The 16,994-nt window shown below is 37.5% G+C and overlaps 1 protein-coding gene across 3 annotated transcripts in view; it reads left to right on the forward strand.

Moving 5' to 3' along the window:
• The window catches only part of LOC106091595 (uncharacterized), a 1,079,098-nt gene that overhangs the window by 80,683 nt on the left and 981,421 nt on the right, over positions 1 to 16,994 (forward strand). The gene's annotated exons all lie outside the window — the stretch shown is intronic.

Below are 16,994 nucleotides of genomic sequence, written 5' to 3' on the forward strand. Positions count from 1 at the left end.
ATTATCTTTTTCATTTTATTATATTCAAAAGGTATGATTTTTCTACGAAAAACTCGGTTTTGTCGAAATCACGCTCTCCGCCGAAAGGCATTGGTCAAATCTGTAGATTTGTCTTTTCGCTTGTCAGTCCGTCTTCGGAAACATTTAATCTCCGAACGAATACCGGAGTTTCGCAGATGGGTGCACCGATTTAAGCGAAATTTTGTATGCCGCCTTATGGAAACCCAGAAGCACAAAATTGGTATAAAACTTTGTGGTCAAATAACCTGGGGGACGCCCTACCCAAAAATCCGTCACAACGAACATGTTTGCCGATTGGGACTATATGGGTATCAAATTAAAGGTATTTAAGCCCACCACCCCAAAAAAAAAAAAATATATATATATATTTAGCGATGGGGAAAAAATGGTTATCAAATGAAAGGTAATTGGAAGTAGAGTACAAATATTGTATAAGCATTTTGTTCAAGGTGTCTTCGGGACCTCCCCAATCCCAAAATCCTATGACCAAAATGGGTATCAAATAAAAGATCTTGGGGAGTAGATTATGAATCTGGTATAGAATCTTAGAACAAAGTGTCTGGGGACTGCCCACCCACTAAATAACCTTTAATACAATATTTTTTATAATCGGAAAACTAAATTTGTGTTGATGGAAGTCATAAATTATGACTCATAACACAATGTACATGCGCTTCTCCATAGGATGGCGTTATATTATATGCTCCACGATAGGATGGCGTTATTCTATTTTCGTCATTCGGCTTGCGACACCGTAAAATATTAGTCCAAAACCCCAAAAAGTATATAACAAATGTCCGCGATTGCCTTGCCTATCTAGCCATGTCCGTCAGTCTGGTGAAAGCATGCCAAATTTAGAACGAGTAAAGACCGTTGCTGAAAATTTTGCAGAAATACTTCTTATTGTTGTAGAGCGGTTAGGATTATTAATGGGCTAAGCCGTCGTTGTTATGATATGGCTCCAATATAAACCGATTTCCCGATTTGTTTCTTGAACCCCCAGAGGGTGCAACTAATATTCGAATTTACAGAAATTTTGTGTGATGATTTGTTGTATGCCCTGTAAAATCTGTGACAAGTGTGATCCTAATCGGTCCTATTGTACTTCTTGAGCCGTTAGAGGGCGCAAAATTTATCCGATCTGTAGGTCCGCTGACCTACAACAGTAATCACAACTATGGTTTCAATCGATCTAAGCAGTTCTCCCGATTATACTTCTTGAGCCCATAGAGAGTGCAATTCTTATCCAAAATGTTACACGATTATGTAACAGCCTAAGAAAGTGATACCAACTATTTACTAGCAAAAAGCACTAAAAACGAAAAACGTCCATTTTTTTCGTTTGATTCTAGGTGGTATCTCTTCGGGTTTCTGGTGATCTAAAAAGTACTAAATCTAGTGCGAAAAGCAAAACTGGCAATTTGTACATTGTAGTTTGTTGTTATATCAAGCATATCGGTTCTACAATGAATATAGTCCTATGGACACCAATTTCTCCCAACCAAACTTAACGCGCGTTTTACTTGTTGAAATTCTAAGTGCGTTCATGTCTTATATTGTGTCCCCACCTAAGTACCGGGTTCTGTTAGCCACGAAAGCCGGGCCATGACATAGGAAATACACCAACGTCTCATCATCTTCCCTATATGCTATCACTTTCCCCAATTTTTCTTTATAAGTAAGCTCGTAGTCCTATACGTCCCATTATGATACCGAAAGCCATACTGACTTCCTTTTTGTTGCCTTCCAGTAATAGTCTCGACCTCCTGATCTCCCCATAGGATTTTCATAATATTACCGAAAGTTTTGCTTATCCAGTGCGTCATATATGGTAACGTTTCCCACGCCATTAACTAGGTATGAAAAAAGTTTTTTTTTCTTTTGTTTTTTTAAATTTGCATCTAAATCTTGCATTGTATTTGAGTGCAACTTTTTGTTTGTGCACCTAGAAGAATAAGAGAAGAATAATTGGTGAAAATCTTATTCTGCCACTCACAAGAGAAGTTTTTCTTTTATTAGAACAACCAGTTTGTGAAAAACAAGTCATGGTATTCCTAGAAGCACTACATAAACCTGTTCTGGACATCTAGCGATATATTTTATGTTGGATAATTGTTATAGTTATACAATATCCAAACGCTTGACCTGTATATGTAAAAATCAAACAGGGCTAATAATGTCTTCATGATAGTCTTTGACTTTATCGGCATCGGTACCGTTCTAAACATAATCATTGAATATGTTGGCCAGGCCATGATGTGAGAATGGAAAAAGATGCAACAACTTGACCAATGCGACTAAATTAAATAAATTTATGTTCACTCAATGAAGTCTTAGATTTTGTTTTTTGTTTAATAATTAATATGAGAAATACTAAGTGTATGCTTTCATGGAGTAGTAGGTATCTCCAGGTAACTGCCATATATTTTCACTCTTTCGAAAAATTTTGGGCTATACAATTAATTTGAATTTGCTTTTATTGCGCAGCAAGCATCTTCTTAATATACCATTGAATTATGTTCTTTGTAAATTTAAACCTCTTTTAATAGAATAACAATTGTGTATGTTATCGTAAACCTTTTGTACTTTTTTTGTTCTTCACCTCGATACAATAAATTTAATTGGTATACGCATATTAAATTCAACAAATATATTTATATGCAATAGGGAAACGTTAGGTTGGCTGGGCAACGTTGTACTGTCTCTAGGAAACACGTAAAATGAAATAAAAAGAGCTAAGAGTTGTCTTGTGAAAGCCACAGTGTTTCATAGATTGGCATGCTGACGTATGACTCTGAACACGCGTGGTTCGACATTCGGCGTGAACATCAGAAATATTTTTAGTATCATGGGCAAATTTTAATAGTGGTTCTATTGTTATCTATTGATATCAAATTCGTATTCTACTCCCAACCAATTGCGATGGTCACTAAAAAATTGCTGTTTGTGGGGTATTTTGGGAAAGGGGTTGTCCCCAGAAAGTTGGTCCCGAAAATGGATATCAATTCTTGCTCTATCCCCCAATACCTTTCATTTGAGCTCCACATTGACATGGTTGGAATATATGGCCGATTTATGGGTGTTTTTGGGGACTGGGGTGGTCCCGCAAACACTAAGCCTGGAAAATATATCAGCAACGTACTCTATTCTCATATATCTATATATAATTATTTGAACCCCATATTGCCATTGACCTCAAAATTGGATATCAAATTAGTTTTCTAATCTTATTTAAACTCCTTATTGCAAAAGTCAGTAAATATGTCCGGTTTGGGGTATTGGCCCTAAAAACTATGAATATTTAGTTCCACCCTCTTTAAGACCCAAATTGTCTTGGTGAACAAATTTGTCCTATTTGGGGTTTGTTATGGTGATGGAACGTCCGCTAGACAGCTGGCCCCTAATGTTGATATCAGATACGTGGTTTACTCCCACATACCTTTAATTTGAGTCCCATATTTCCATAGTCGGCAAACATGACCGGCTTGGGGGTGTTTTGGAGGATGGGCGGCCACTCAGTGAGTTGGCCTGGAAAAAATATATCGGATTCGTGTTCCACTCTAAAAACCCTCTTATTTGAGCCTCATATCGCAATACTCAGAAAATACTTACTATTTGGGTGGTGTTGTGGGGGTGGGGTGGCTCCATAGACACTTTTCCCGATAATTGATTTCAAATTCGTGCTTACTCCCAAAGGCCTTTCATTTGAGCCGGATATGGCTGTGGTCCTAAATTTGTCCCCTTTGGGGATGTTTTTGGGGAGAGGCGGCCCTCCAAACACTTGGTCCCATATTTGGATATCAGATTCTAATTTTACACTCAAATACCTTTTATTTAAGCCCCATATTCCATGGTCAGTAAATAAGTCCTGTATGGGGGGTGTTTTGGAAAAGAAGTGGACCCCGGGAAACGTGGTCCTACATTTGGATAACAGATTCGTATTCTACTCGCAAATATCTTTCATTTGAGTCCCATATTGCCATGATCGGTAAATATGTCCGATTTAGGGGTGTTTTGGGGGTTGGGTGGAGTTGTGGGGGTTGGGTGGGGTGGCCCCATAGACAATTTTCCCGAATATTGATATCAGACTTGTGCTTTACTCACAAAGACCTTTCATTTGAGCCCCATGTGGCTATGCTCGGCCATGTGGAGAGGCGGCCCCCCAAACACTTGGTCTCATATTTGGATATCAGATTCTAATTCTACACTCAAATACCTTTTGTTTAAGCCCCATATTCCCATGGTCAGTAAATAAGTCCTGTTTGGGGGGTGTTTTGGGGAAGGGGTTGACCTCCGGAAACGTGGTCCCACATTTGGATATCAAATTTGTATTCTACTCGCAAATACCTTTCATTTGAGTCCCATATTGCCATGGTCGGTAACTATGTCCGATTTAGGAGTGTTTTAGGGGTTGGGGTGGTCCCCCTAGCACATGGTCCGACAAGTGGATATAAGATACGTTTTCTTATCCTAAATACCTTTTATTTGAGTCTCATTTGTCGTGATTGGTTTAAATATATGTTTGGTAGGTTTTAGGGTGGGGCGGCCCCCCTAGGTACCCCATCCGAAATTTAGACACCAATTTTTTATTTTTAGGGTATTGTATGAGAGGACACAAAATTTCGCTTAAATCGCACCTGGAGATCTGGCGTTTCTGAAAATTAGGGTAAGGGGGAGGGTCCGCCCCCCCTTCAGATATCAAAAAATTTAGTACCCTATTTTCACCACGGGATCATTATGCACCATCTGTGAAAATTTCAAGAAAATCGGGTCAGCCGTTTCTGAGTCTATAAGGAACACATATACATACAAACAAACAAACAAACCTACAAAGAAACACAAATTTATTTTTATATATAAGATGTATATGTGAAATCGGGCAGTACCGCTAATTTGCATATTTTTTGCTCTCTGAGAAGCCACAAAGCTAAATTAAAGCGACATTTGTTGAAAAATACGGTCAAAATTGAAATAGGTGAAATCAGGCGGTACCGCTATATGGGGGCTATACCTAAACATGGACCAATGTTCAAAGTTTGTTTTTGTGGTCGTGTTTTTTCCCTACTAGAAGCCTATAATGCAAATTTCAGATCGATAACTTCATTAGAAATATTCTTGTCGCACCCCTCTATAAGCAAAACCACAGTGCATTGTGAAGATACACCACATTTGTTTAGGTTTATACTTTCTTTTTGAGACATATGAAAAATGATTTGATACTCTGCCACATTGTTAAATAAAAATTTTAATATACGCCATAATAAAATTGATATTTTATGACATACATTTCTTTCCTTTCTTAACCCCTTTTACTGTTTGTTGGCGACACAGGCCGCAAAGGAACAGCAAAAGTGTATAAAAATAGAAAACAAATATTTGCTTATGACATTCTGGAGTTACTTATATCGCTATACGCACATGATAAATGCTAATGGAGTTCACTTCGCTGGTAGACAATTCGAATTGTTTTCATATGATGTATTGTAAACACTTTCGACACTGATACATTTTAGGGTAACTTGAAATTAATCGTCGAAACGTTTGGCGAAGCAGGAATAAACACCGAAAAACAGTAAAGTAAGAAAATTTGATATATGAAATACACTTATGCCATCCAACACCCACGCCAAATCCCAACCAGATAGGTTCATAAATATATATAGACAGCATATAAACCGATCTCCGGATTTAACTCCTACAAGCCGTAAAAGCCTTAGTTTTTGGCCGCTTTGCCTAAAATTTGGAATGTGATGTACACTTGTATTCTCCAATTTGATTACTTCAAAATAATTCGTATCTGCGTTATCAAGGAGTATAGTCCATGGGGGGGGGGGGGGGGGGCAGGGACGTAGCCAGGGGGGAGGGGTCGTTGGCCTAAATGATATTGTCTAAAGAAAATTACAGTAAAATTTTTTGAAACGGAAAATTTCATATTTGTAGTATACTACAAAGATAAAATTTTGCTGATGCCAGTGCCACCTTAAATTATTTTTCTTAAGTATTATCTTTTAAGGAAAAAATTTTAATTAAAGTTTTTCTTAAGATTTAATTTTAATGAATTTTTTTAAGGACTAAATTCTCTCTTAAGGCATCCTAACCACGAGATTATTTTTAAAGCCAAAATTTCAATAAAATTGTTCATTTTGCGACACTACGTTTTGCATAAACATTGTTAATGTCCTTTTAATAAGCTTATATGTCCCAAACAACATGTTTCTAAAATTTTTCCATGACTTACTTAATGGTTTCGGCTGCAGGTTAGTCAAAATAAAGTGTTTCAGGGTGTAGTTTCAATTTACTTTGGATATTTCGGTTGACTTCGTCTAACCGTTTTCACAGGCTGTTTTTTTTTTTTTAACAAAATACAAAGCAATAAGCAGTTAAGTAAAATAAAACACAATGAAATTATCAAAAAATGTTTACATTTTAATTGAGGAGTTACATCCGATGTGCTGCTCTTCGCCTCACTATTGGTTGTATACTGATTTTCTCTTTCAATGTTAATTACCGACGTGTCGTTTACTCTTGCAAAGGAGGAATGTCAATAATGTGCAGCATCTCAATAGTGAATCTGCGTTTGTAATGATTCTCCTGAGTGAGAATCTATATGTCTTTGAAGTTCGGTCTGTGGCCAGTTTGAGCGCTGTGGGCGGCAGGAAGGGCGGTTTTCTGCTCTAGCGGTTTTTTTATAGCTTTTTGGTCTGACTTGTGTGAAAAGAGTCTAGTTTTCAGATTTGTCATAATAGTGCCAACATATGCCACTTTGTTTTAACCGACATACAGCCGAAACCATTAAGTAAGTCATAACAAGTAAGAGCGTGCTAAGTTCGGCCGGGCCGAATCTTATATACCCTCCACCATGGATCGCATTTGTCGAGTTCTATGCGCGGTATCTCTTTTTAGCAAACAAAGAAGATTGAATAAGAACAGTTATGCTATTGGAGCTATATTAAGTTATAGTCTGATTTTGACCTTAAATGAAGGCTGAACATTGTATAAGAATTGGGGGGGTAGGGGCTCAAGAAGCAAAATCGTAGACACGTATGTTGAAGGTCACGGGAGAAACAGTTGCACAAAATTTAAGCCAAATCGGATAAGAATTGCATCCTCTAGAGGCTCAAGAAGTCAAGATCGCAGATCGGTTCATATGGTAGCTATATCAGGTTCTATACCGATGTACGGCATACTTAGCACAGTTATTGGAAGTCATAACAAAACACATCATGCAAAATTTCAGCCAAATCGGATAAGAATTGCTCGTTCTATTGGCTGAAGAAGTCAAGATCCAAGATCTGTTTATATGACAGCTATACCAGATTATGAACCGATTTTAATCATACTTGGCAAGCTTGTTGGAAGTGATACCAAAACACTACGTGCAAAATTTCAATCATATCAGAAGAGAATTGCGCCCTCTAGAGGCTCAAGAAGTCAAGAACCGAGATCGTTTCATATGGCAGCTGTATCAAAACATGGACCGATTTGAAACATACTTAGCGCAGTTATTGAAAGTGATACCAAAACACCACGTACAAAATTCAGTCAAATCGGATGAGAATTGCGCCCTTTAGAGGCTCAAGAAATCAAGACCCCAGATCGGTTTATATGGCAGCTATATCAAAACATTGACCGATTTGACATGGTATTTGTGCAAAATTTCAAGCGGCTAGCTTAACTCCTTCGAAAGTTAGCGTGCTTTCGACAGACAGACAGACAGGCAGGCGCCTATAATAAGATATCGGCTAAAGGACTTGAAAAATGCTATCCATGGTGGAGGGTACATATATAAGATTCGGCGATTCTGTCGAAATTTGGTAAGAACGACTTTCTTACGACTTTTACTGGTGAATTTCATAGAAATCGGTTCAGAATTAAATAGAGCTGCCATATATGTTTGTATATATATCGCCCGATTTTAAGTTCTAGAGTAATAGCAAGTGCATTAGTCCAATCTAGCTAAAATTTTGCACAACGCTTTCGTCGACAACTACCACAGTATCTAAGAAGTTTGGTCGAAATCGGTTCAGAATTAGATATAGCTCCCATATATTTGTTTGTCTGGTTTTGGGTAATTTGCAATAATGTTGTCATTTGTCAACCGTAGTTACTGCAGTTAGAAAATATTTGCGAGAAATGTGATAGGGTTTGTTTAACTACCCATCTGAAGACATCCGAAGGGGTCCTTCAACTTAAAAGGTACTTACTTAAAAGGTAGGTGTAGGGATTCATACATACGGCACCGCCCGACTTAAGTCTCTCCATATATTGGTTTTGAGATAAATTCATGCAAGAATTTGTGACAAATATAAAGTTTTGTGTTACACTGACAATACCTTTCATTCTTAATATAAAATATAAAAATGTTATTCCGGGTTTTAAGCAGTTTTTCTTTACTTATATATTAATGTAATTCTATATATGTGTACATATATTCTTTTCATACCCTCCACCATAGGATGGGGTTAACTTATTTCGTCATTCTGTTTGTAACACCTCGAAATATGCATCTAAGACCGCATAAAGTACGTATATTCTTGATAGTTATGACATTTTATGTCGATATAGCCTTGTCCGTCCGTCTGTCGCAGTTCTTATCCTATTTGGCTGAATTGAAAAAATTTTTGAGGAACGACTTTTAACAACTACGGCAAGTGTGGTATAAATCAGGCAATAACCTGATATAGCCGCCATATAAACCGATCACTCGAGTAGAATTTTTGAGCTTCTATAGAGGGCGCAATTCCAATTCGGTTGAAGTTTGCATATGTCATTTTGGTATGACTTGCAACAACTGTGCGAGTATGGTCTAAATCGGCTGATAACCTGATATAGCTGCCATAGCGCAATTTTTACTACTCGAATTTTTACTTGATGTAGCTAATATTTATATATGTAAGTTGGTAATTCAAACTCTTCCTGAGTATATTGAATTCATTTCGATGTTATGATACAAATTATATTAAAACCCTTCTATGTTGTTCAAATGGTTTTTGTCATTGGACGTATCTATATCCACCCGCTCATCACTTTTTAGTCATAACTGGTCTATAACTATTTCTCTCTCTCTTTCTTGTAGAAACGACACAAGAGAATAGTTATTGGTCAAAAAGTTATGAAAAATAGTCTTTAAGTGTTTTTTTTAAATGTCGATACATTGTTGACGCATTGCAAATCATCTGGTAGAGCGTTTCAATGACATATAGTGCCAATAAAAAAAATCTCTTTCAGAAAAGTTCGCAACCGTACAATAAACCTGGCACCAAGTAAGTTTTTGCCAGAAGACAACGAATGTTCAGTGGAGTACATGAATGCGTTAGCCATAACCAAAGCATACATATTTATATTTATTTCCAAAGTATATTTAGTTTAATGCCATCACGAATATAATGTAACATTCATGAATGATTGTTATCAGAAATAAATTTATATTTTTTTAATCTTAATGAAACTACAATAAAGAATTTAGCAGAACGAAAATTCTAAACAAGCTTTATTTTAAACCTATGTTTAATATAATTAAATTAAAAGCGTGATGCGTGAACATAATGCTCGTTTTGCTATTGTATTGCAATGAACCTACAGTTAGTTTCGACCGAATCATTGAGTAAAAAATCAATTTAAAAAGATTTTTCGATGTTCATTACAAACAAATGAAATAATTTCCGTGATTGGGAACGTATAAAAATTGCCAAAATATTTATGCATTGTAAGTTGATTGGCCTTACTAGCGTTATTCGATGTGCATGAATGAATGAGCGATATTTTTAATATGTTGCTACGGTTTCTTTTATTTTCATTAAGAACTGAAGTAACAAAATTAAAGTACAACCTTTTTTCACAAGAAGTAATTTCATAGGAAATTTTTTTAAAAGAATGCCAGGGATTTGTATAAATTTAAAATACATGTCTTAATTTAATCATTAGTAATTAGTGGGAATTTGCGTACGTCCTGATAAACAATAATTACAAAACATTTATAAGACTTAAACACATATCTATTTAGTATTGTACATGTGTATAACAAACATGTCCATAATATGTTCTCTTGTCTAGCAACCATCACTATGGTAGACACATCACTTTTCGTATTGTACAATATATTCGACATAAATAAATTGACAATCATATAGACTAGTGGATTGTGCACAACATGAACATGAAATTCTTCTTGCACACAGACATTAGAGAATGAGAAGGACAATGGTGCCAACATTTGACAACCTTTGAGAAAGTTTAATGCTGCGGCCAAGAGCTGGCAGTCGTTCCAATGTTATATTTTAGTATATCTCAACATAAGCAATTGTCCGTCTTATATTAACAATAGATAAATCATGTAATGTGCCTCAGATATACATGTTACAAAAGTACTATCCTTACACAAACAGTATTATTTATAACACACTTATAAAGGCTTATGTGAAGTGGAATAATCTGTTGCCAGTTAAAGAAAACTATTAAGTTGATAGAAGTTAAAATAACTGAGATATCGTTAAATAAATTTTAAAATATGGAATACAAGGGAATTGTATCAAAAATATAACCGCAATAAATTGTTCATATCTAGGGTCCATGTACAGTGGGATAATATTAAAAACACTTAAAAAACAAGTAAAAGCGTGCTAAGTTCGGCCGGGCCGAATCTTATATACCCTCCACCATGGATCGCATTTGTCGAGTTCTTTTCCCGACATCTCTTCTTAGGCAAAAAAAAAAAAGGATATAAGGAAAGATTTTCTCTGCTATTAGAGCGATATCAAGATATGGTCCGGTTTGGACCACAATTAAATTATATGTTGGAGACCTGTGTAAAATGTCAGCCAATTCGAATAAGATTTGCGCCCTTTGGGGGCTCAAGAAGTAAAATAGAGAGATCGATTTATATGGGAGTTGTATCGGCCTATAGACCGATTCAGACCATAATAAACACATATGTTAATGGTCATGAGAGAATCTGTCGTACAAAATTTCAGCCAAATCGGATAATAATTGCGACCTCTAGACGCTCAAGAAGTCAAGATCCCAGATCGGTTTATATGGCAGCTATATCAAGTTATGAACCGACTTGTACTTTATATGACATAGTTGTTGAAAGTAAAAATAAAATACGTCATGCAAAATTTCAGCCAAATCGGATAGAAATTGCGCCCTCTAGAAGCTCAAGAAGTCAAGTACCCAGATCTGTTTATATGACAGCTATATCAGGTTATGAACCGATTTGAACCATATTTGACACAGTTGTTGGATATCATAACAAAATACTACGTGCCAAAATTCATTCAAATTGGATAAGAATTGCGCCCTCTAGAGGCACAAGAAGTCAAGTCCCCAGATCGGTTTGTATGACAGCTATATAAGGTTATGGACCGATTTGAACCATACTTGGTACAGTTGTTAGATATTGTAACAAAACACGTCGTGCAAAATTTCATCCCAATCGGATAAGAATTGCGCACTCTACAGGCTCAAGAAGTCAAGACCCAAGATCGGTTTATATGGCAGCTATATCAGGTTATTGACCGATTTGAACCATACTTGGCACAGTTGTTGGATATCATAAAAAAACACGTCGTGCAAAATTTCATCCCAATCGGATAAGAATTGCGCACTCTAGACGCTCAAGAAGTCAAGACCCCAGATCGGTTTATATGGCAGCTATATCAAAACATGGACCGATATGGCCCATTTACAATACCAACCGACCTACACTAATAAGAAGTATTTGTGCAAAATTTCAAGCGGCTAGCTTTACTCCTTCGGAAGTTAGCGTGCTTTCGACAGACAGAACCATACCATACTTGGCACAGTTGTTGGATATCATAACAAAACACGTCGTGCAAAATTTCATTCTGATCGGATAAGAATTGCGCACTCTAGAGGCTCATGAAGTCAAGACCCAAGATCGGTTTATATGGCAGCTATATCAAAACATGGACCGATTTGGCCCATTTATAATACCAACCGACCTACACTAATAAGAAGTATTTGTGCAAAATTTCAAACGGCTAGCTTTACTCCTTCGGAAGTTAGCGTGCTTTCGACAGACAGACGGACGGACGGACGGACAGACGGACGGACATGGCTAGATCGACTTAAAATTTCACGACGATCAAGAATATATATACTTAATGGGGATCTGATTATATGACAGCTATATCAGGTTATGAACCGATTTGAACCATATTTGACACAGTTGTTGGATATCATAACAAAATACTACGTGCCAAAATTCATTCAAATTGGATAAGAATTGCGCCCTCTAGAGGCACAAGAAGTCAAGTCCCCAGATCGGTTTGTATGACAGCTATATAAGGTTATGGACCGATTTGAACCATACTTGGTACAGTTGTTAGATATTGTAACAAAACACGTCGTGCAAAATTTCATCCCAATCGGATAAGAATTGCGCACTCTACAGGCTCAAGAAGTCAAGACCCAAGATCGGTTTATATGGCAGCTATATCAGGTTATTGACCGATTTGAACCATACTTGGCACAGTTGTTGGATATCATAAAAAAACACGTCGTGCAAAATTTCATCCCAATCGGATAAGAATTGCGCACTCTAGACGCTCAAGAAGTCAAGACCCCAGATCGGTTTATATGGCAGCTATATCAAAACATGGACCGATATGGCCCATTTACAATACCAACCGACCTACACTAATAAGAAGTATTTGTGCAAAATTTCAAGCGGCTAGCTTTACTCCTTCGGAAGTTAGCGTGCTTTCGACAGACAGAACCATACCATACTTGGCACAGTTGTTGGATATCATAACAAAACACGTCGTGCAAAATTTCATTCTGATCGGATAAGAATTGCGCACTCTAGAGGCTCATGAAGTCAAGACCCAAGATCGGTTTATATGGCAGCTATATCAAAACATGGACCGATTTGGCCCATTTATAATACCAACCGACCTACACTAATAAGAAGTATTTGTGCAAAATTTCAAACGGCTAGCTTTACTCCTTCGGAAGTTAGCGTGCTTTCGACAGACAGACGGACGGACGGACGGACAGACGGACGGACGGACAGACGGACGGACGGACAGACGGACGGACGGACAGACGGACGGACATGGCTAGATCGACTTAAAATTTCACGACGATCAAGAATATATATACTTTATGGGGTCTCAGACGAATATTTCGAGTAGTTACAATCAGAATGACGAAATTAGTATACCCCCCATCTTATGGTGGAGGGTATAAAAAGCTGTATATGCATATTTTTTATACCCTCCACCATAGGTTGGGGGTATACTAATTTCGTCATTCTGTTTGTAACCCCTCGAATTATTCGTCTGAGACCCCATAAAGTATATATATTCTTGATCGACATGACATTTTAAGTCGATCTAGCCATGTCCGTCCGTCTGTTTGTCGAAAGCACGTTTCGAAGGAGTAAAGCTTGCCGCTTCAAATTTTGCAAAACTACTTCTTATTAGTGTAGGTCGGTTGGGATTGTAAATGAGCCAAATCGGTTCATGTTTTGATATAGCTGCCATATAAACCGATCTTGGATCTTGACTTCTTAAGCCCCTAGAGGGCGCAATTCTTATCCGATTTGGCTGAAATTTGGCATGACGTGCTTCGGTATGACTTCCAACAACTGTGCTATGTATGGTTGAATGTGGTTCATAACCTGACATAGCTGTCATACACACCGATCTGGGGTCTTGACTTCTTGAGCCTCTAGAGGGCGCAATTACAATCCGATTTGGCTGAAATTTAGCATGACGTATTTTGTTATGACTTCCAACAACTGTGCTATGTTAAGTTTTAATCGGTTCATAATCTGATATAGCTGCCATATAAACCGATCTGGGATCTTGACGTCTTGGGCCTCTGGAAGGCGTAATTATTATCCAGTTTGGCTGACATTTTGAACAACGGCTTTTCCTATATCCTTCAACTATAGCCTGATACAGCTCCCATATAAACCGATCTCCCTACTTTACTTCTTTATCCTCTAGAAGGCGTAATTCCTATGCGATTTAGTTGAAATTTGGCATGACGTGTTTTGTTATGACTTCCAACAACTGTGCCAAGTATGGTCTAAATAGGTTCAAAACCTGATATAGCTCCCATATAAACCCATTTCGGATCATGACTTCTTGAACCGATAGACAACTTCTTGAACCGATATAGCGGTTTATATGGTAGCTATATCAAAACATGGACAGATGGAGCGCATTTAAAATCCTAACCGACCTACGCAATTAGGAAGTATTCATGCAATATTTCAAGCGGCTAGCTTTATTCATGCTAAAATTAACGAGCTTTCGAAAGACGATTGGAAAGGCTAAATCGATATTTAATGTCAAGACGATCAAGGATATAAAGGGTGATTTTAAAGGAGCTATAGGAAGATTTTTCAAAAAGAAAACACATAAAATTAAGCAAAATGCATGTAGTCTATATTTGAATCGATAGTACGGTTCATATGATTTATTGTTTGAAGATTATTTCATGCAAATGTTGACCATGACTGCGCCTCAAATGGTCCATCCCCTTAATCCAATTTTGGCATACTCTTTCCAACATTTCGGCCGGTATCTCACAAATAAATTCTTCAATGTTGCCTTCCAATCTGTCAATTGAAGCGGGCTTGTCTGTATAGACATTAACTTTAACATAGCCCCTCAAAAAAATAGTTTTAAGTCGTTAAATCGCACGATCTAGGCTTCGAATTGACTTGTCCCGAACGTGAAATTAAATGTTCACCGAACTCGCCTCTCAATAAGTCCATTCTTATGCATGCTGTGTGGCATGTGGCACCGTTTTGTTGAAACAACATGTCATGCAAGTCAAGCTCTTACATTTTGGGCAAAAAAAAAAACGTTGGATATCATCTCACGGAATCGTGACATAACTGTGAATGCTGATCACAGTTACGTCACGATTCACATCATCTTTGAATAAGTACGGTCCAATGATGCGACCAGCCCATAAATCGCACCAAACTGTGACTTTTTCTGGAAGCATCGGTACCTTTTGCAATGCTTCTGGCCGATCTACACACCAAAATCGACAATTCTTATTTACGTACCTATTGAGCCAAACATGAGCTTCGTCGCTCAATGGAAGAAGCGTTCGATGAACTTTCTGAACAGATCACGCATTGTTAAAAAATTCAATAATTTGCAGGCGTTGTTCGTTTGTAAGACGTTTGATGGTTAAATTAAAACTGAAGAAGATTGACAGTGAAACAAAACATGAAATATGCGTGAGCTGTTTAAAAAAGATAATAGCTAAAAAAATCACCCTTTATATACTTGGTTTGGTCACAGATAAATATTTCGATGAGTTACAACCGAAGTTAGTATATCCCCATCCTATGGTGGAGGGTATAATTATTAGTCCGGTAAACGTTTGTTGCTATCGATAAAAAGGTCCTATTAGAGTAGGCGAACTTGCTAAATGGTTTAAAATAAGCTAACATAGTTACGTTCTATAATGCTTCGTTTATAGATAACGTTTGTTATGTTGAAGCGCAATGTTTCATAGTTACAATTAAAGTAAAACTACGTAATGTAGTATTTTATTTATCGTAAAAATGCCCCGATCGTTTTATTTTTTGCGAATTAATGGTGGCGGGTGCGCAACATTCGGACTGACCGAACTTAGCCCGTTTAAACTTTTTATACCATTCACCATAGCATGGGACGTATACAAATTTCCTCATTCCGTTTGTAAGACATTGAAATATTGATGTGAGATCTAACAAAGTACATATATTCTTGATCGTCTTGACATTCTAAGTCGATTTAGCCCTATCTGTCTGTCGAAAGCACACTAACTTTCGAAAATATAAAGCAAGGTCTATCGGTCTATGTTTTGATGTAGCTGTGCTAAGTACGGTCCAAATCGATTTATATCCTAATATAGCTATAATATAAACCGATTTCGGATCATGACTTCTTGAGCCGCTAGAGAGCGCAATCATTATCTGAATTAACTGAAATTTTTCGTGAAGTGTTTTGTTTTGATTTTCTACAACTGGTTTTAATCAGTCCATAATATCGAACTTGGATCTTGACTATTTGCATTTAATTTCGCTGAAATTTGGAACAGAGAGTTCTATTGGACCTTTCGACATTTGAACCTAATATGGTCCAAATCCAGACCATATTCGGTTTTAAATGGCATACAGGCTTGTCTCTTCATTAAATGACTTGGATCCATATCCTTTATCAGATTTCGGTGAAATTAAGTACAGTAAGAGCTCACTTATACAAATTAGGTACGGCATGTGATAGCATGTGTAGGGCGTGTGGGGAAGATGATGAGACATTGGATCATTTGCTATATCTTTGCCCAGGTTTCACGGTTAACAGACACCGGCCCTTGAGTGGGGATACAATAGCAGACATGAACCAACTTAGGGATTTTGTAGGTAACACGGAATTCCTCACGTAGATTTACAGATTTGGTATTTAGAGCGCACAACAAGCCGATCACTGGCATAGGTATATGTCCTTAGTGGCATGCAAAATGCAAATTTGCCCATGAACATTCCATTAAGGGACCTCCTTTTTATAGCCGAGTCCGAACGGCTTGCCACAGAACAACTCCTCCCTGGGGAGAAGTTTTTACATGGTAAAGTACCTCACAAATGTCGCGAGAATTAAGAGGGGATAACCACTGATGAAAAATTGTGTGATGCTCCTGCCAGGATTTGAACCGAGGCGTTCAGCGTCATAGGCAGACATACTTACCTCTGCGCTACGGTGGCCTCATTTTGGATGATAAGTCCTTGCCGAGTATGACCTACAAGGGACCATATATGGGTATATCTAGTCTCGGCGAATCTATCCCTGCTAAAAATGGGGGTTTTTGAAATTAGTTAGCCCTACACCATAACTGGGGCAAGATATTATGACTTTGTTCATTTGCGTGCAACGTTATTAGGAAAACAGCTAAACTCACTGTTAAGTAATTCCTGATTCGAATTAGCTATGTCCGGTGCA

Source organism: Stomoxys calcitrans, chromosome 1 (assembly GCF_963082655.1).
Source record: "Stomoxys calcitrans chromosome 1, idStoCalc2.1, whole genome shotgun sequence".
Taxonomy (NCBI): domain Eukaryota; kingdom Metazoa; phylum Arthropoda; class Insecta; order Diptera; family Muscidae; genus Stomoxys; species Stomoxys calcitrans.